Source organism: Cynoglossus semilaevis, chromosome 13 (assembly GCF_000523025.1).
Source record: "Cynoglossus semilaevis isolate Cse_v1.0 chromosome 13, Cse_v1.0, whole genome shotgun sequence".
NCBI lineage: Eukaryota > Metazoa > Chordata > Actinopteri > Pleuronectiformes > Cynoglossidae > Cynoglossus > Cynoglossus semilaevis.
In genome coordinates this window covers 14472668-14494328 of record NC_024319.1, presented here as the reverse complement: position 1 = coordinate 14494328, position 21661 = coordinate 14472668, and the positions used below count along the sequence as shown (strand labels likewise).

The following is a 21661-nucleotide window of genomic DNA, read 5'->3' as shown; positions in this document are numbered from 1 at the left end:
GGGGGGTGGTGGGGGGGGGGGGGGAGGATACGTGGTGCTCAGGAAAAATAAAGGAAATTCAGGGTTCCACAGTCTGCATATAAATATTCCATTAACTTCAGCTGGCTCTATAACAGCATGGCAGGGTGGTTATGCATTCAGTGCTTGGAATCTGAAATGAAATTATTGTGCAGCTGAAGAAGGAGGAGGTGGTGGTGAAATAGCCGTTTCCTTTCTTCCAATTTTCTCCTTCTCCGTCCTTCGCTCCCTCGCCTTATCACAGTTGACACTAATCTAATTTCATCTCGGTGTGTGTCAGAGCTAACGCACCTATTCTATCCCGTTCGGACACACAAATGCACAAGAGACTGACCTGAAAGGTCACATACAGTGGCCGAACGCTGACACTGATTCTGAGGCGTTGTAGTTGCGCCTGATGTACACGGTTAAATGTATACACACTCAAAGCATGAGCATTTTTCTGGTTATGTTTGCTCTAGGGTCTGAATTGAAAAGACATCATGTAAGTGACCTTGAGATACATCTGTGGTGCTAAGAAAAAATCAACTAGTCTTCACAAGAAAACTATGTTGAAAAAACTTTCTAGGACTTGGATTCTAAATCCCCTCTTTCATATCATAATTTTGAAGCTTGATTTTGTTCTCAGTCTTTGTGTCCATTAGTCCAAAAGGACACAAACATAAAATAATAATAAAATAAATAATAAATAAAAATCTAAAAAATAAGTACAGTTTGATTTGCGCCTAGTCAACACAGGCAGCTGAACAGAAAGTGAGCAGAGCTTTTCCGTTATTGGCACATTTAATTGGAAAAAAATAGAAATAACAACAAAACACTGTCTGCTGCTTTCCAGTTTTATTGCTGCTATTTCCATATTATTTTCAAATAAATAAATATACAATATGTTGGCAAATATGTTTAATTAGTTGACGTATATGTTGCCGTTGTGCTCTATCAACTGTGCTGCAAAATAAGAAGAGACATGGATGTATTCAGTGCTACTGTATGGATAGTCTTGAGCTGTTTTGTTAAATTGCTCGTTGAATAACAGAACAAATCTTACTGTAAGTCTTGTTTCTGTTTTCTTCCCTGAGGTTAAAATACATCCAAACTGCAGAAATTGTTCACTCACATAAAAAAAAACTACCATGAGAAAAATCAGACACAGAGCCTGACTAGCAAAACAAACCACCCTCGTTAACTGCAGTAGTAGTATATAGTATACAGTATGTATAGGTTGTGAGGTTCTTGTTTTATTATGTACACATGTTGTAATGTGTGTTGTCTGTATTGTAATAGATCTTTGCTACAGTGAATAATATGAGGCTGATCGTACGAGTATTATTGTGGTACTCCCATGTAAAATGATTTTCCAATAACAAATGATAGGACTGCAGTGATGCAATAATGACTCAATCGTGACAACGATGTGTTCTCGAGATTTAAAAATATCAGTCTGTGCTTCTTTGTGTTTTATTTTACATTTTATAACAAAGTCAAACTCATACCATCAAATGCAATGTTGAATATTCATTAAGTTAATATATTCCGTGATCTAGTTGCTGAATAATAATTAAATATTTAAATGTATTCTGCAGACATCTGCTGAAATATAATAGACTAAAACAACCTTAAATACTCAATCCAAGCACAAATACCATGTCACATTTTCACACGCCAAAAAAAGAGCCAGCAGCACTGACCGTTCCAGTAAGCCTGTCTCAGTCTTGGCTGAGGGGATTTTTTTTTCTGGGGCAATAAGGCTTGGATGAATTTCAAGGGCAATTTCAAGGCCTGAGCCTCCACTAATTTCTGCCTCTGGATCTTAATATTTAAAAGTCAACTGCCTTGGTCCGTCATTTCAAAGCCTCCAAATCTCATTTTGTGGCAAAGGCAGAAAGCTTCAATTTCATCAGTGATTATTTGTGCAGCTAGCAGAACTATTGTCCATGCATAATACATGACGGCGCTCTTTCCAAACTCTAGTAAAACATTCTAATCGGAAATATTGTAAAAAAGAAAAAAAAATAGTTCCACTAATTGAATTTTTGTTTTCTTCACAATTTTTTGGTCAAGTGATTCCAAAAGTGGAGCTCTTCTAAAAAAGATAATTAATGTGACTAATTACTCATCAGGTGAAATTTCCTAGTCTAACTGTTGCTGTGGGATATTTTGATCAAAAACAATCCTGGGTTTATAAAGATGTTAAACTGCTTTTGAAACCTGGTCTGAGACTCTGTATTTATTCTCAGTCCAAACCAAGGCTGTAGTGAATTGGTCTGTTTGGAACATTGTTGATGAAATGAGTCTCTGTGGACCCTCTATGATGGATTTCCCCCTGTTTGATAATTGAATTTTGATGCAGTTGCGTTGTGAGATTAGAAAAAGGCTCTTGGCTGTTTGATTAGGTGAAGTGACGAACACCACGGCCACCAGTGTTTGTGGAATTAACTTGTATTGTGATTGAACATAAGAAAATAAATTGGACATTTGGGGGGAAAAACGCTTTTAAATGCATCAGTTTAACCATCAGTGACTGGGAATGAACTGCTGACTCAGCCAATTCACTTGGACTTCCCTCAGTACTCTGTGTACCGCTGTTTTCCTGTATCAGAAAAACCTATTGTGATAACCTGATTGTGCTCTGGCACTTGATCACTCACTGATTTACCTATTCTTTTTTTCTCCTCTGCATTAATTTAAGACTGAAAACAGATGCTGCTGTTGTCACATCCTGCAAATGTCATTACCAGGTACTGTAGGAAGCACCTCAGGTGGAGGTGAAGAGCACATTAGGGATGGAGGAAAGCAATGTTATATTACTGCCAACTATTGTGTCTGTAATAAGTTGGTAAATAATTTCACCCAGAAATTTTCCAGCTACTTGTAAACAAATGTAAAAATAAGAGAAAAAGCCAACAAATGGCAGCACTGATTCAGATGATAAAAGTATAATAGGTTTCAAAGGTTTACAGTATTGGAGTGTAACATTATTTACATGTATATATATCTGTATATGTATGTGGGCATATTTATATATACCTATATAATAGGACAGGGCAAGGATTAAAATTTTTAGTCGTGATTAATCACATTGTTACGCAAAATCCAATAACCATTGCAACAGTTGTGTACAGTATAGAGCAATTCTATTTTGAGTCATATGAGCTAAAGTGCTAAAACATTTGTTGTGCAGGTGGAAGCCACAGAGAATTTCTCTCTCTGCGTCCTTTCAGGTTGATTCTTGGCAAAGTTGGGATTTTTCCAGTGCCCTCAGAAATAATGGTTTTCATGAGGCAGTATCTGCATCCCTCATAAGTTACTCAGGTAGTGCAACTATGCTAGGATGGCCCATTTGTACATGCAGTGGCCAGAAGGTTTTCCGTGTCTCCCTGGCCATAGGAGGGCAACCAAGCCCATTGGCTGGACTTCAATCTGCTTCTCTGTGTGAGGAGTAACAGGAAGAACACTAACAAAGCCCTCCAAAATTGTCAGGAACAGACACCATGGGGGTGGCAAAACAGACCGATATTCACAAGTGGGGCTTGTGCTCACACCCCGGCATTGCACTGCCTAATTGACATTTGCAAAAGAACACCAAAACCAGCAGGTTCTGTACTGGTTCACTGTTCTCTTCACAGATAAAAGCAGGTTCACACTGGGCACATGTAACAAATATGACTGGTCTGTAGCCTGGAAACACCGTAGAGAATAGTCTGCTGCCTGCAACAACCTCCAGCATGATTAATTCAGTGGTGTTTATTACACGTATACTGTGTTACAATATGTAATTAATAAGGGTTTTCAATTTATGGAGATCTGCGGTGTGAGATTTAAATGTTTCATCTTCATTTTTTTGAGTAGTCTCCAATGTATTCTTTATGTGTTCTTTAAAACAACATGAGTGTTATGTATAGTATCTGATTCTGTTATAATGATGTCGCCAGCAGGAGTGCTCTTGAGCACCCTTTTCAAGGACGCCAAACAGGGATTCAAATCTCTGGACTAAACTCAGTCAGGACACGTTCCCCCACTCGAGGGTAGAGGGGGACAAACCCCACCCTATCTTACGACTCTTCAAGTGGCTGTCACAGACACGTGGAACAACCTCTGATGACAGAGCACAAAGTTCATCACACTGTGGCCACTGTGGTTTTGGAGCCAAGTGAATGTATGTTCACCTAAAAGATGTGCATTCAACTCACAATTCAGTCCATATTGCAGTACCTTGTATTCCTCCATTTGAGTGTTGGTTGTGAGGTTGCAGTGAAGACTCTAGTGGACTGAAGATTATAATGTGACTGTGGAACCAAACAAAAGTTCATGGGAAAATCTTCATGGTATTTCCTTGTCATTAATAGCTTAAGCAGGTGATTTTGGATCTACCTGACTGAAGGGCATTTATACATGAAGAACCATCAGAGATATGCATTATTGACATCTGTGTTTGACCTTCCGTAGAGGTCAACATAAGGAATCCAAAGTGTTTAAAGCCGTTAGAACATAGGCGACGGCACTGTCTTGGATTCTAGAAGACTTTTCTTCTTTCATCCAAGAGTCTTCTGCAGTTCTAACTGATATCTGAAATTACTCTGGTATTTGGCCTCAAAGTGGTTAAATACCAGAAAAGAGAGTTAAAACCTTGACAGAATGGCTGGATGTTGTGTTCACCTGGGTCAAATGACTGAGAGCTTTGAACTGGAAGAACCAGGTACCGAACATGAATGAAATGACCTCATCACTCTAAATAACTGGTGCTATTATTATTACTACAGTAATAGGGGGTTCATTAAGCTGCTGGGTTTTTTTTAACAATACCTAATGCACAGTACAGTAAATGATTTAGTTGGATGAATGAGTTAGTTTTTCTTAAGAACACCGCGGACAATGTGACAAATGAAACTCGTTTTTAATAGTTAAATAAAAGGGATGTGAACTTTGGCAGTGATTGAGAAGTGATGACAAAAAGCAGTGAAAAGACTGTGCACTTCTGGGTCCAACTCTTCCATTTATTAACTTTGCAAAGCTCCAATAACACAGGAAAGCAAATGAACATTATAATTTCACTAATGGCACAAATTAGAGCCATAGAAAGAACTAAAAGGAGAAGGAAAGAAGACAGATGTGTGTGTGTGTGTGTGTGTGGCTGTGTGTGTGTGTGGCTGTGAGTCTGTTTCAGTTCAGTGAACAGGCCTTTGAAGTCACATTAAATTGAAAGGAAATAAAACAGCATTTAAAAAGCATTAATTTTCTCATTTTTGTAATTTCCTAAGTGCTCGAGCTGAACGGTGAAGTAACATTAGAAGGAAAAAATAATTAACATTTATTCTTGCAAGCACGGCATAGTTCGTCAGAGCGGCTTTGTGAGCACTGCTGTAGTTTCTGAGAAAGTTTGGGAATTTCATGATGAAGTTAGAACACTGAAGAATTAATAAACTAAATCACTGTTTCAAAGTTTCCTTTTTGTACCAGATATATGTGCCCTGCATTGACTTCATTTCACACTGGAGTAGTGTCTGTTCTGGAAAGGAACATTGTGTTTTCAATAATGTGTGTACTACCACAGCCTGTTTAAATTACACTGAGCCTTACTGTCATTGAATATTTTGCAATAAAGCCTTTGGTCCTTGGTTATTGTTGAATAAACTGAAACCAATGTTCAGCTAAATTCATAGGGTGACACTGCTTTGACACATTATTTTAGCCATCCCATCATTTTTTTACATTTTATTGGCTGTACAGTGTTTTTGAAAAGTGTCCGTACCAATGTAGCTTGGTTAAATATGTAGCTTGAAATACATATGCATATTATACTTCTTTATTTTATTTTATTTATTGGTAAAAACCTCACTGAATAAAGTCCACTTTAAGTTAAGTTTAGTTTTTAAAAGAGTTTATAATGCCTGGTAAAAACCTCACTGAATGAAGTCCACTTTATTTATCTTGGTTAAGTTTAGTTTTTAAAAGAGTTTATTTAGACCCACAAGGCTAAGTGTGTCCGCTGTTAGCATTTGCTGTGCTAGCTTTAGAAGCACTGTAATCAAACTATGAAAAAAAAACCCTCATTTGTCTTCTGTTGTCGCTTTTGCTCCACTTGATGAACATTTATACTAATTATAAATATATCAAATGGGCTGTGTTCTATTGTGTAGAAAAACATGATTTTAATATGTACTGCGTGAAGGACAGAAAGCTAACAAAGAGCGGGAACGTGGTTTAATAGCTGAGGCTTCAATCTAATGGAAATTGTACAAGGATGGAGTATTTTATTTTGAAAAGGCCCAATTCAGAACCTTTGGTCATTCTTATTTCTTAATAATTCTATAATTCACAAGCACCTTACCTGAGTATTCTCTACAATACAAGTTTATAAAGTCGTAAATTCAAAGTGTAGTTTTAAAGCAGTATCACGAAAAGTGCTGAAGGAAGCAGCTTCCTCTGCCAACAAGTGGTTCCACTGTGACCATGCAGCACACCGTAGTACTTTCAAAATCTACTGCTTCCATAAAGCCTTCGCTCTGTGATCTAACACTGTCTCACTGTGGCTAACTCACAAACGCACTTAACCTGTGTGCACGCATATCACTGGATATCATTGTTCCTCTCCTTACTCCTCAGGCTCCTGCTGGCAAATTGTTCAATTGTGACTATTTTCCTGCACAAAGTAGCACTTTTGGTGATTGTGTAGTTAGGTAGCGATGTCTAAATGGGAGCCAAGGTCGTGGTGTCTTTGTCAGGATCCTACAGAGACAGTGAGAGAAAGAGGATGCTTAGGGAAAACAAATGGTTTTTGGAACAAAAAAAAGCCAGTGTCGCCCTTCACAGTGAGGGAGGTAATTGCATCAGAAAGTGGTAATTTAAAACAGGGTCACAGCCAGGCTGTGCTGGTCCAGCTTGTGTGTGTGTGTATGTGTAATTGTGTGTGTTTATGTCTCAGACGTACAGTCAGTGGTGTGTGCAGTAAATCATTCACAGACCAGTGCAGCAAGTCCTGGTAATCATGGCTGAAATACTCTTTACACTGATATAATGGATGAATTTCACTCTTCGTTTTTGCCGCATTTGTCACAAACTGTCCGTGAACGCAGCCTGAAAACCCTGAGTTCTTCCCCTGGGGGTCGATGAGTACCGTAATGAAATGCTTGGAGTGTAATAATCTGCAACACTCAGTACTCAGCATCTTTATTGTCTGAGAGATACCATCAGTAACGTATTAGATTTATTAAAATGTAGCTTTTATACTTTGGGACTTTAATGAAGTTGTTGTTGTTGTGCTGGAAGAGAAGACGACAGGAAGTTTACTGACTTCATCTCAACTCCATTAAAGTTTTTCCTATTGCTGTAAAGGTTTGATTTTGTCTGAGCTGGTGTTGTTGCCTTGAAGACTAAACGTGGACAAAGTGGCATCTGTGATGTTTCCTGTAGAGTTAGAGTGAGGGGAGAAAAACAAAAATAAATGTCACATTTTGATGTTGTTCCCTTGAAATAATCTTTGTAATGTTTTCTTCATTTTTTTATAGGAAAAAGTTATAAAAAGAAATTCTACCCATAGAATTCTTGTTGCGTTCCTGCAAATGTCACACTTAACGTGAACACAGAAAAAACATATTCATGAACACGACTGACATTAATATATATAGTCATTGAAAAGTTGTATTTTATCTCATTCCGTTTTCCTGGCAATGCAGCCTGAGAGAAGATAACGGTTGGACCTGTTAATTCAAGGCTACGTTCTTCCCACGTTAGTTCATCCTGAATCATTTCCGACACTACTGTATATTGATACGATTTATTGTTTCACATTTACTGTACAGCTACATACATTGTCTTAGTGTACCAAGAGTGTCCTCTTCAATCTGTACACTGAAACAATAGAGAACTGATTTGTAACGTCGCCTCTTGCTGTGTCAGCAGAAAGTGTCAGCAGTAGAAGCTGTTGTTATCTGGGAATGACTTCTGATGTCTGAGAGCCGTCCCTGCTCTTCTACACTGATGTCTTGGACTTAAAAGGCTCTTGAGATTCTCACTACTTGTAATCAACATTACATGTTTACAACTCTGGATATATAAAGTGGTAATAACCACTGCTAGTGACATAAACCTGAGTTTTGTATCTCATTTTTTAATGATCATTTTCCCATATGCAGACGACACCTTGCTGTTTTTACAAAATTCTGCTTAACAAAGCTGAATATTTACTTTCATGTTATATATTTCATTATTTTAAATACCAGTTAGGCTTTGTTAAAGACAAGGCCATAACTGTTAGCCTGCATGCTAATGTTAATCTCCTTTAAAAAGCTGCTGTAAATTATTGATCTCTACTCAAGTTTGAGTATGATTGAAGACTGCATTTTGTTGCTGACTGTTGCTGCTGCTGAAGAATTCTGTCTCCTGGTAACATTTTACTCTTTGAAAGCTTTTGCTTAATTACATGTTAAGTCCAGGTCTATTTCAACCTCTTCTTCTACTTCTGCTGTTCGTGCATGTTGTCCCTGGTTTGGTTTTGTGCCAGTTGTTAAATAGGCTCATTAACATTTTTGCGGTTGCTGAAGTCTTGTTTGCATCCCGTCAGCACAAGTGTCTTATATGATAATCAATAGGATGCGGCCTCCCTCAAACCCAATAGTTTTAATAGTCAGTATTATAGTTGCTGATATCTTGGTCTCGTTACTGTTTTTGTTATTTCCTGTAGCATTTACTGCCCAGTTTGCCTTTAACTTGAGGAGAAGACTTCCCAACACGGTGTGTTTAAAAAAAACAAAACAAAACAAAACAAAAAAAAACAAAAAACACTTGCAGACCAATAATTTATTCAGACCTGTGGTCTTTTGCTTGGTAGAGATCTCACTTTTGCTCCCTGCGTGGTAAAATCCACTCGCCTTTCTCCACCTCTGCACGACAAATTTGGCACAACTGTTTCTCAGCTACTATATTTTAAATATGTTCATTTGACACTTGTGGAACTAACTTTTTTGCAAGCATTTTTTTCTTTGTACAAAATGTACAAAAGTAACCTTCCCATTGCTTTGGAGAATAAGTAAAAAAGTGCAGACTGAGAACACAGTGCTACGGTTAGGCAATCTATGATTTAAGCAACCAGCAACCCCTCATTTCACCTGGAAATACATGCTCTTACCCGCACCTCACGGAGTCATTATGCCCCCCTCCTCCCTCTGACACCACCACAGCTACTGCGGATCTGTCCCAGCACTTTGTCTACATGTGGACGCTGAAGAGCACTTCAGGGAAACAAATGTTGAAGAAGTTGTTTAAAGGAAAGGAGTAAATAACAACTGTTGGTCACAGAACATCACAGATGAACGACAGGCTGAAGAGGGAATCATCCTCTAATTCTGGGGCCTTGAGCAGAGCACAGGCCATCTGCCTGACAATGGATCCCAGCAGCTCTATTGGATATGATGAGCTAGTTAAACACCCCCTGTTGGATAAACAAGAGCAGTGCGTCTGTCAGAAATCTCTCAAAATGAGTCTGAGTTCTCTTCAGAGAACCTCCACAGTAGGAGGTAAAGTCTTTCGTAGTGGAGACCTGGACTGGATTTTGTCTCTCAGAAGACGCTTCTGCAAAGCAGATGATGCAAATATATTAACGTGACTCATTTACACTGTGTCCCTGTGATGTGTGAGGTCTGATCTTTGAGGACAGCCTTTGTGTGTGTGTGTGTGTGTCAACATCTGGTTTCAGCTAATTGTTGGCAACTCGTCCTTCATGGAATATGTGTATAAAAGTTAGGTTGTATGTCTTTGGTTGAATGTGAGTGGAAGAAGGTCATAATTAAATGAAAATGAAAATGCTGTTGGCGCAGTAATATTAGCATGTGCTTTAAAGACTATGTAGAAAAGCATTATTTCAAACTAAATCCACAGACAGTTAAAATTTAACAACCACTCTGAAGCCCTTTTTATAGGCTAATAACTGACTTTGATTCTAATATAAAAGGGCCATAACTATGTGATGTTTCTCTATTTAAAATCTTCATTTTGGTCGAACTACATTTTTCACACCTTTCAGCTTATCGTCCCTTTGTTAGCAGATCATTCATAAATGCCCTTTCTTATTTTGTCATTTTATTCATATTATGTACTGTATGTGCCTGGGTAGAAATTTGACATTTTTGTCACATTTTGTTTCAATCAACTCCCCCTTGCAGATATTTATATAATATATTAGTTTATGTGTTATGTTGCTTTGCCTTTTAAAAAATCCAGCATTCATTAAATGGACAGTAACTTGTAGATTACAGCCATCAAGGCCTCGTATCAGACAAAGACAGTGTTGTACACTGTGCCATGTGATACACATAGTACAACAGCTTGCATATTTACCCTCTGTTCTGTGTGGGTTTGTTAACATGCCAGTGTAGATAAGACACTGCTGTGTCAGTGTGTGGCTGCTGTGAAGAAAAGGTCTCTGCCAAGTGATTGGGTCTTAGTGGGAATCTGCACATAGGAGGTAAATGGATACCAGATTGTTGCTTTCATACATTAAGCCCATTCATGGGGCGCCTGCCAGGAAAACTATGTGACTGTCTGTATAGAACTGCACTGTGGGAAAGGCTACGTCAATAAAATGTTTGGGGAAAGTGATTTAAAATAATTAACATTAACGGGACTGAGTGCAGTTGTTCCGTACTACTGACTACTGATTTTTATTGATGCAGATTCTCCATCTACCTATATTTGTGAAATGCAAAAAAGACATTTTTGTTGTGAAGCTGATACGTAGAGCTTTTTTACGTTGCTGCTAGGAACCAAGTCCTGACAGAAGTCGCGGACTTCACTTCACTTTAACCTTCTCTGTTCTGACCGCCTGGTCTGCTCCTATTACACCATAGTATTTCAGAACATTAGATGTAAACAGTGGCACTTTGGCCCAGAGGCAATGTCTCTGTCATTGGTGTGGAACCCCAGGGTTCACCTCCTGGGCAAGATTGAACCCCGGTTAGGGCGGTTGGTACCTTCCAGTGGACTCACCACCTGCAGGAAGGTTCAGGGGGGATTGGTACGGTGCAGTGTGATCTGGGTGGCGGTCATAGAGACTGCTGACCCCACGACCTGGTAACGGATAAGCGGATGGAAATGGATGGATGGATAGATGTAAATAGTCCAAATTAGGGAATGTGTGTTTGAAGTCAGACATGATACCGAGCAAATGTCCTGTCAAGCAGACTTATGATGTCAAGGAATCAGACCACTGGGAGCCAGTTTTCTACAAGGACTGAGTTTTGATTCACTTCCCTAATTACAATAACCTTTATATGTCTGACTATAACAACAGTTCAGCTTTAAATGGAGCCGTTTGGTGTAGAGTTTGTCTAGAATTGTGAGTTTCAAGCCATAAACAGGACTCACCTGTCCAACTGATGGCTTTATTCATTTATTCATTTATGTACAGTCGAAGGCTGAAGCAGTCCAATTCAGGCTGTTCACGATGTTTTCAGCACAAATTTCTCCAGACAGTCTTTCCACTCTGTGTTCACATTATGCTGAAATATCAAACGTAACCTGTTTTCATCTCCAGCTGCTGATGTCAGCTGCTTGTAGTAATATTGTCTCTTCATGGGACCCGCAGCCAAAAACAGAAGCTTTTATGTGGGTAACCAGGGAGACTCCTTATTTCCTGCATTTTAAACAGGCGGGCAGCTGAGTGGGGGCGACTCAACACAACTATACCTGCAGTTTCTCTCCACTCGACTGGTCTAAATGCACAACAGCGCTACTTCAAACGGAGCCCACACTGAGATGAAATTGAAATCAATCTTCACTCACACTGGAGCTGCTACTACACAGACTGCAGGTGTGTGTCTCACCATGTTGGCGCTTTACTTTAATATCATGCCAGGTTAGGCAGTGTGCAGGGGTGAAACCCGCTCCCCGTTCGGTAGATATTTCCTCCCAATGAGCCTCCACTCTAATGAGAGTTATTGCGATGGGAGACAAACATCGCAGATGCAGGAAGGGTGAAAGATCTGAGCCATGTTTTCTCTCTGTTGCTGCATGTTAAACATGAGAGCGGCTGTGACTCACGCTTCTCCACCGCTGCCTCTTTATATCTTCAAATACGTAGCTGTAGCCCCAGTGATGTAATGATGTTTAATATCTGTTCTCTCTGCTGTGTTCCACCTCTGTGACTGATCACAGAGGTGGGGGAGTTATTCTTGTCTTCTATAAGGTGGAATATAATCTTGAACGACATGTTGGTTGATGCTCTGCCAGCATGGCTTATAATATAATATAATATTATATAATAAAATATGATGTGAATAAAATATGTTAATATGTAAAATTTTAAACATTTCATATTATTGGTAGTTAATGTTTGTCTGAGCTGGAGTATGTATTAGCATGCCTCGACTGCTAGTATCTCTTGATATTGATTTAAAAAAAACTGCCACAGAGATGGGGCTACTCAGCGCTGCTGCCATCTCTTGGTCAAACATAAAATTGCAATTGTGTATTTCTACTGAGGGCACAATCCTGGTCGATCACCAGTGATCCATTTTATGACAGGGTTTGTGAGTTGATTTTTTTTATATGTGCTGCAGTTGGCCCCCGGGCCAGACATTGGACATGGCTGATGTAGACTGTTGCTACAAAACGTTTTTGATGCAGGTACAGCTGTAGCCTTTTAAAAATGCGCTTACATATGTAGCTCGCACTGAAAAAGAAATAGTTGTGTTGATGAATGCAGGTCATTTCCTACTCCAAGTCTAAGTTTCTGAGTTTAGTTTGTAGAAACGTGAAGTTTTCAGCTTGTACTATACATAACAAAAAAAAAAAAAAAAAAAAAAAAAAAAAAACACCCAGGCTGCCTGTTATACAAAGACCCACACCCACAACTATCATCCAATCCATCAACAACTTATGCCAACTATGTTTTTTCTGCCAAAATAAAATAATTTTCATCTTTAATGCCAAGATGGGCATAGGTCACATTTTCTTCCTTCAGTTGATGAAATAAGGTCACGTGACATTTATGTGCAGCGCTTTAAAATAATGTGTGTTGTTTTTTTGCCTCCTCTTCAAGTCATATATTTTAATAGTCTGCAGTCTACGTGGAGTAAAAACAAAGCCCTGCCAAACACAACACAATCCATTTATTTGTGGCTCGGAATTAATTAAAAACACATTTAATGCCTAACTTGAGCATTTTAATTATTTAATAAAACAATATTGAATATATGTTTATTCTAATTCTTTCACACTGGACCTTTAAGTACAGCACACATTGTAAACAATATACTATGCATTTATTCTGTTAATTGTCCTTAATGCTCAGATGGTTCAGATTTTTATATTTTTTTCTGAAACCTTATTTAGAGGGAAGAATGCAGTTAATATGTCTCCGTGCCTTTTATGCTGTTCACACTTGATGATAGCAACACTGCAGTTTACTTAGTCCGCGGTCTGCAATTGAGGAGCAGGCAAAAAACAACTCTGTAATTACAGTCATTACGCCCACTAACGCCTGCAGGACGGAGATGAGTTGCCAAACTTGGAGGCTCCATATGTGTAGGACTTCATCAACAGTCCATTCAGGATTAAGGTTTCCATCGTGTCGACTGAACCTCTCATTACGCCGCAGCTACAACTGCTCTTTACTTGACTTGACCAACCAATCCTGCAGTCAGTGCACACATGAGATTATCCAGCCTTCACACACAGCCAAACCAGAGGTGTCTGCACATGAGGGACCACACAAGCTGCACTTTTAACCAGCACCATTGTTGTCTTGAATGCTGGGTGGTGAGATAAAAACCAGAGGGTTGTCATCAGTGATGAGGTTGGTTGTGGTGCTGCGGGGATGAGCGTCCTTCCTGCCAACAGTGCCAAAATGCCTGCAGAGTGCCAAACGAAGCCACTCCCCACCATCCCCCCCTTGCCAGCGTGACACAGCCATCTGCACGTCGTCTTGGCAGCCACTCCTTCCATGCAATTTAACATTTTACCACAAATTCCAATTCCTTTCTGTGTGGAACCTTCCGGGGATGCGTCAAGGTGTTGCAGTCCAAGACGTCCCTGGAGGATACTTGAGAATGAGCTCAGCAATTTGTGTCGGCTACGACTTTATAAATCCTCGATCCCTTTGTGTTCCATTAACATTTGTAAAACTGGTTTTCAAGGCCTGAAAGGCAGCTCCGTGAATAGTTTGTGACGCAGCAAAGAAGGAAATGAAAAGAACGTAAAACGGAGAACTTGCTCTGTTTGTTTTTCAGGCCAATCTGTGCAGCAGCCGTTTCCCTTTTTTTCCCGTGATCCTGCTGTTTATGCACTGCTGAATTTTTAAAGGTGTCAGACTCAGAGGAAGGAACTTGTCGTGGCCTTTTAACATATCTTCAACAAATACTCTGAGGTCTACTGAGACGTTATTATGCACATGCATAGTTGTCACCAGCAGTGGTCACCAGCAGCACTGCAGATATGTTATTGAAATACTTCATCATAAATGTCAATATCTGTCCATCCATCCATCTAACTATTTGGATTATGTTCTTGGTAGGTAAAAAACATTGTTGGAAACATCAAATAATTATGTCCTATTAAAAATGTTTACTTTTACAGATTGCCAGAATGACATCCATTTTTCACTCAATAATTCTACTCTCCATTCACATGTTGGTGCTGTAATATCCAGCCGATAGTTTTCAAGACGCAGCTCAAGCTTAAAATATGATAGTTTTTATTTCAAGACGCAGCTCAAGCTTAAAATACCGTCTGAACACCCAGCATGTATCAGTGGAGGACATTAGTTAATGTTTTATGGTATACAGGATAGTTTTACTCACTCTAACTTTTATCCCAAGTTTGATATAACCTGAAGCTGAAGTTGGCCACTTACTTTTTTGTCTCCCCCCCCTTTTTTTCTCTTCTCCCTTGTAGTGTGATTACATTTTTTATGAGAACCACAGATTGACTCATTCCATTCTGGGCTCAGGGAAAATGTATCTGTGTAGAAAAAGCCTTTTTGTTCATTTCATTTCTATTTTCCATCTCAGTAGAAATTGAGGTACAGTCTGACAATCTTGGCCAGCGCGCGACGGTAGAGCAACAAAAGAGAAAAACAACAGATGGCGAGGCGGACAGAACAGGACGGAAGACACAGGCATATTGTTTTTGTGTAGGATGAAATCAGAGGTAATAAAGAAGAGAAGGAAAATTCAAGCTTGTCCACGATCACACGCAGGCCGTATCGTCTAACTTCCTTACTCTTCCTCTCTTCCTGACACGCCTCATTGTATCTCTCATGCCAATTAGTGCCATTTCAAATTGTCTAAGTGTTTTTCATTGGCGTTCAAATAGACGCTGTGCCCTGGAGGGATCTGCTCGATATTACACCCACAGCTGTGTGGATGACATCATCACAGTTGAGACCTCCATTAAAACTCCTGTGATCTGACTAGTGGTGACAACCCCAGTCTGAAATGACATTTACATCAGGAATTGCTGTGAGCCTGAATTTATTTGTTGTTTATGGAGCTAGATGAACTATAAAATAATAATTAATTCATTATCTGTTTGGCGTTAAACAAAAAGGGCTGCATTCTTGTGTGTATCTGCAGTATTTTACTGTATAATTAGTATACTTTAGTATTCATTTTTAGTGATACAAATACAAGTTGTTGGGCATTTCTAAGAGACATGGCACCAACCTGACCTTCAAGTTCACATCTTAGTAGATATGTAAAGAAGATAATAAAGAAAATGAAAATAATAAAAATAAACAAATATGGACCCTAAACACACCCGGTGTGACTGTTTCAACTTGGGCATGACAATACCATAACCTGTGTAGACCTGATGACATGCTCCTGTTATCAAGCTGCTCTGCTCCATATAGCTAACTAGTATAAAATGTTTTTGACCACGATGAAAACATGTCCGTTATGAATTTTCTTTTACTAAACAAATTTAATAATTATTGAATTGTCATTAAAAGTAAAAAACACACTTCATACACTTCAAAACATTATGTTTCTTTTTATATATATATATGTATTTTGTAGCATTGTTTGTGGGGGTTTCAGGCCTGAAGCTAATGCTGGTCCTTGACATGGAAAGGTTTGCACTGTTAAAGCATTTATATTTCTATGGTAATTGAATCTACATTATTCTATAGCACACTGAGCTGAGCATGTGCAGCGTGTGAGCCAATCGATGAATCATATTTGAGCCACATCTTTAATCACCACTTGGTCAGGACCCTGAGCTTGAACTCCTGTACGATGGTCCTCGGGAGTCGTTTGTCACTGTTCTCCCAGTGGAAACTGCTCCTTCTCTGTGTGAGAGAAAAACAGTGAGAAATATACAGAATCCTTGGTAAAGCTGAAAAAAAGAAAACACTAAAAAGAGAGAAAAAAGTGAAGTTTGAAGAAGGTTTGAAGAACAGCCTCAATTAATGTTTCGTGGTAGAGGAAAAGTTGGGACCTTGTGCTCTAAACAGTGAGTCACAGAGAGCTGTAAAGTTCTGGAAAGAAGAAACTGTTCTGGCTTTTTGTGTACAGTGGCAGCTTTGTGCTCTACCTGCTAGGTTTCTGACTGGAGCCAATACTGAGGAAAGAACAGGCAGTTTCTGGTGTGGTGAGAGAAACCACAGCAGCAGCTGCTGCGTGTCTGTGAAGCTGGGAGCCCGGCGCGGAATTTTTTTTTAGCAGTTTTGGGTTCATTTTTGTTTGATGTTTCATGAATGTTGCAAAGTCAGTGTAACAGTTTGGACTGTTAAAGTTGACGCTGAGCTTTAAAGTAAACCTTTTACATCTCATGTTGGTTTTTTTTCATAGTTTTTTTTTTAATTGTGGTAAAATTAAATCCTTCTTTGTGCCACTTCACTGCCGTCAAGTTATGGAGCTACGGTTTCTGTCCTCTCTTAGTTACTACTAAAAGTCACCTTTAATGGGAAAGCGGGTAGACATTTGACCATAAGATGAAAACAAATAAGCAAATTGGTATGTAAGGAAATATTCAAAGATGTGGACAAATCATCAAGAAAACATGTATTCACACTTGTTAGCAGTTTGTGGAAAAAAGTCACATCTGAAAATGTGTTTATTATCTACGGTGGCCCAGAAAGCTTAAAGCAAAAACAATACAGAAGAAAGACCCACAGTGGAAACAAAAATTCAACAAGAGATGAAAAAATATTGAGTGGCGCTTTGGCCCAGAGGCAATGTCTCTGTCATTGGTGTTGAACCCCAGGGTTCACCTCCTGGACAAGTTCGAATCCCAGTTAGGGTGGTTGGTACCTTCCAGTGGACTCACCACCTGCAGGAAGGTTCAGGGGGGTGGGTACGGTGATGTAGGTGGTGGTCATGGAGACCTGGTAACGGATAAGCGGATGAAAATGGATGGATGGATGGATGAAATTATATTGATATGCTGCCCCCATGTGGTTGTTCGTGGATCTCTTAAACTACAATAATACAATAAGTTAAACTGAACTGCTTTGTTGTTCCAGACATGAGGATGATGTGAGGATATGATGTCATTTGGAGAAACATTTTTAGTCTATTTATATCAGTTTGCATCACTCCTGTTGGCAGGAGTGTTTGCCAAATTTGCCAAAAAACAAACTCGTCTTAAAGACACTTGAAATGAAAGCCAATTTTTTTTTTTAAGGACAAACGTTTCTTATTTTGGTTACAAGCAGCTGCATGTGACTTCACCTGCATGTGACTGTGAAGAAGAAGTAAAAGTCAGAGTGGATGTTGAAAACATCTGATTAGCTCCTTCTGAGAGCACTGCAATTACAGCACATCCACTTTCTCACATTCGTTTGGCCTCAGTAAAACTTGTGGTGTGAAATGTTTCCTGCAGACAAAGGCCTTAATGAAAACTCCACTGGGTATTTGAAGCCACTTTAATTCAAAGTCTTCTCACTGAGGGACAGTGGAAATCTTTGGTTCCACCACGGCGCTAATGTATATCACAGACTGCACGTGAAGAGAGAGTGCAGCTGTGACAGACTGTAAACACGAGGACTTCTTATTTTCCTACGTGGATGACAACACCGCAGTTAGATACAGCTATTGAACCAACTTCTGTGACAAACTGGGTTTACTATCGATGTGTTTGGCTCTTAATTAGAGAAACTGATGTCACATATGAAGTACAGTGAAAAAAAACGTCGACGGATTCTTTTCACGTAAAGCTTTGCTCACCAGCTTGTTTGTGCGGCCATTCTGTTCTTGTCTTCTGCCTCGTTGGTGTGTCGTACAGCCCAGCGAGCAGGTTGCTGTTTAGTTTAATGTCTTTACTTTATTTGACGTGACTCACCCCTGTGGCCATGGTGGGAAATCAGCAGCTTCGCCTTCTTTGTATCCAAACCAGGCCTTGGATATGTAACTCCAACGGCTTCAGTGCCTCCTCTCACCTAATCCAGCCTGATCCAGGATTCCTCCCACCAGCACGACCTGGACATTTCTCACCACCTAGTCTTGTTATGGCATCGATTCCTATGCAAACTGAATGTGGTTTCAATTTTCCCACGGTGCAGCTTCGCCTTTACTCACCCATCGACATGTCAACTGTTCTTCTTCAGTGACTTCTGCAGTCCACCCGTACACATTGATATCCAACATATCCAGAGCAGAATGACTTCATGGTAAAGTTAATTCATAAGGAAGTGCAAGACAGATGCACAAACTCTAAAGAACTAAAACATTTCTGCATGTTCTTCTACTGTCACCACATTGACTTTAGACAAAAGTAGCATCAGGAATGTGATTGATCCTTTAAAGGCAAAGGTCAAACTCTTATGAAGCTCATGGAAATATAGTTCTATTTTCTATACCTCTGCTGTCCGGTATCGGAGGCTTTGTAAAAACTCTAGCACAAATATGTAAAAGTCTGGCTTTACATCTGCTCCGTAGCAGGGATGGTGGGCTAAATGAGTCGGTATTCAAACCCACAACTTAAAGCAGTGGTTCTCAAACATTTTGGGTCATTCCCCACAAATGAACCACCTGCCCCTGTTGCCCCAACAAAAATCTTGACAAAATTACATTTCATTACCTTCAAATAACACAAAGTTAATAAAATAAAAATAAAATAAAAGTGTAGTTCTGACATCATTCCCTTGAAAATGTCCTCCCGGTCGTCGCGTCCCGCCTGTCATGTCTTCCCAGCAGTAGGGCGCACCCCACACTTGTGTGAAAACACACTGAAAAGTCAGCTGCCCCTGACACTGCACCACAGACCACAGTAAAACCTTCTTGTCCATATATATATATATATTTTAAATTATTTTAGTCAACAGTTGTTGTGATGATCCTCTGTTACAGTCACAGTTACAAACCTCCTTCCTCTTGTTGTCTCTCCTCTTTTTTCTTCGACTCTTTTCTCCTATTTCTTCTCCCTGTGCTGTTGGCCTGTAGGAGGAGAGACTTAGTCATTTTACTGCATGTATACAAATGCAGCCAAACAGCTTCTTTTTACTCCTTGGAGATCACTCGTGCTGCTGGGGGAGCAGCGCTCGGTGAGTCCGATGCTTATCATCCGCCTCGGTGTGGAGCTTTTTCATGGATCATTCTTATTTTCCTCCTGGAAAAGGGAGGATTATATGCATTGTATGAATTATTCACACTCTAATATTGCAAACCTTCCTCCTGTGTCCTGCACGAGCTTGTGCACAAACACACACACACACACTCACACACTCCCCTTTGCAGTGATGAATTATGTGCATACTGTTTACAGCCTCATAAATTGAAGATGCAGACTCAGACAGAAAAGATTACATAAAGCAATTCCTCTCCTTTTTTTCTACTTCAGTTCATTCACTGCACATGGAAATGAACTGCAGCAGCTCAGCTCCCACCAAGTCCTCAGCTGCTGACTCTTTGACTGGCCTGCGACAAAACACCACTAGTAGAAAAAGTCTTATGAACAAGGAGACAGGGTGAGCAGCCTGAGGCCTATTTTCTAGTCTGTGTGTTGTGTAAAAAAAAAGTGCAGTAACTGGAGGCCCAGAATCTTCTCACCATTACAAGAGGAAAACTTGACTGTCTGACCACCATCTATTATTTACCGTCGGATCAAAGCTGAGGGTGGATGTGGGCCTGAGCAGGACCGTTAGCTCTGACAGGATCTGTCTGTGTGGCTCACAAGTGTCGAGAACATGAAAGCAGCATGGAGGGACCGACAGACTCCAAGTGTGATTCGATGGCCTTAGTTTGTGTTTTCTGGCAGGAAACAGCAACTTCTTCTGACACCGCAACGATTATTTGACATGTTTAATCACATCCTCTGTCTTCCTCTGTACTACTAGACGTGATGTTAAATAATTCACTGTAACCTGTGTTATTTTCAGATTTTTCAGATGTAACAAACAGGAGTATAAATCCAAATGTAAGTGCTGGCAGAGGGAAGCAAAAATAAACTATTATTATAAATAAAACTCAGCTTCCTGGAACGAAATTGAGCTTCTCCAAATTTTGAATTCTGAGCAGATGCCAAATTAATAGTTCTTTTCCTATTTCTGCCAAAAGCACTGCAAAATACCCTTCCATTAGAGCTAAAACGATAGCAGAATTATAAATACTAAGTTGCTAAAATATTATAATAAAATACGTGAACGTGATTAGGCTGTTGCCGGTTGCTGATGGTACGAGTTCTCTGTGTGATAGTGTTGAGATGAAGCTGCCGTCACAGACACATTTGGAACTGCAGTGGCCTTAACTATGAGCAAATCAAGATTCTCTTTCAAGAGTGATTGATTTTTACATTTTATTTCTTTGTTCCCTGCAAAGTATTCAAACATAAAAACAGATTGCTGGTGCCAAAACAATTACATCAATAATAAACAGACAGTACTTATGGCAGCTTGTGGTGTTTGAGAGAAACATCTGGCCAACACCTGTAACTGCTTCACTGCTGTTTTGTCAAAATCCACAGAGAAGTTTTTTTTTTAATTACCAAGAAAATGATTTTATGGCAAAAAAAAGTAGGAATGGATGAAAAGTAGGAACATTTTGTCTCATCACAAATGTAACAGTTACAAATAAATGTGCTTTTACTCATGTGTAGGGCTACGCTGTCAATGTTCATCCGAGGTTTCTGATAAACATTGTTTGTTGAAACTGCTGAAGAAATACTGTTGAATAAAAAGTTTTTTGTTTTTTTGTTTATTATCACGGAGCTGCATGGAGAATTTAGACAAAGCTAATGGAGACACTGTATGGACTTTTTTGTAAATATCCTTCACCCGATGTGTGGTCGAGAACAAACTAGATTCGAGTTTTTGAAGGAAATGTAGATATTTGCTAAACTCTCAAGGTCTTTTCTCATGGACACCATAACAAAAAAAGATTAAATTTGATCTTTTAGCCTTGTCATTGTGAGTCTTATATACAATGTGAACATTGTAATACAACTTTTTTTGTGTATCATGACCTAAAGTACATTGATGTTTTAAACATTTTTGTAATGAAATGAAAGGTAGGGTGAGGTCTTATACATTGGATAAACTCTATCATCATATCTTTATGGAGCAGTGAACAGTGTTTAATAATTTGAAATAGGAGGATCCATCCATCCATCCATCCATCCATCTATCTATCTATCTATCTATCTATCTATCTATCTATCTATCTATCTATCTATCTATCTATCTATCTATCTATCTATCTATCTATCTATCTATCTA

General features: G+C 39.3%; 1 long non-coding RNA gene across 1 annotated transcript in view; it reads left to right on the top strand.

Moving 5' to 3' along the window:
- LOC112487974 (uncharacterized) overlaps positions 1-21592 on the top strand; it is a 44577-nt gene extending 22985 nt beyond the window's left edge. The window contains exon 3 of the long non-coding RNA XR_003051603.1: positions 19789-21592. This is a non-coding gene — a long non-coding RNA (uncharacterized LOC112487974). The remainder of the gene's footprint in view (positions 1-19788) is intronic.
- The last annotated feature ends 69 nt before the right edge of the window (positions 21593-21661 follow it).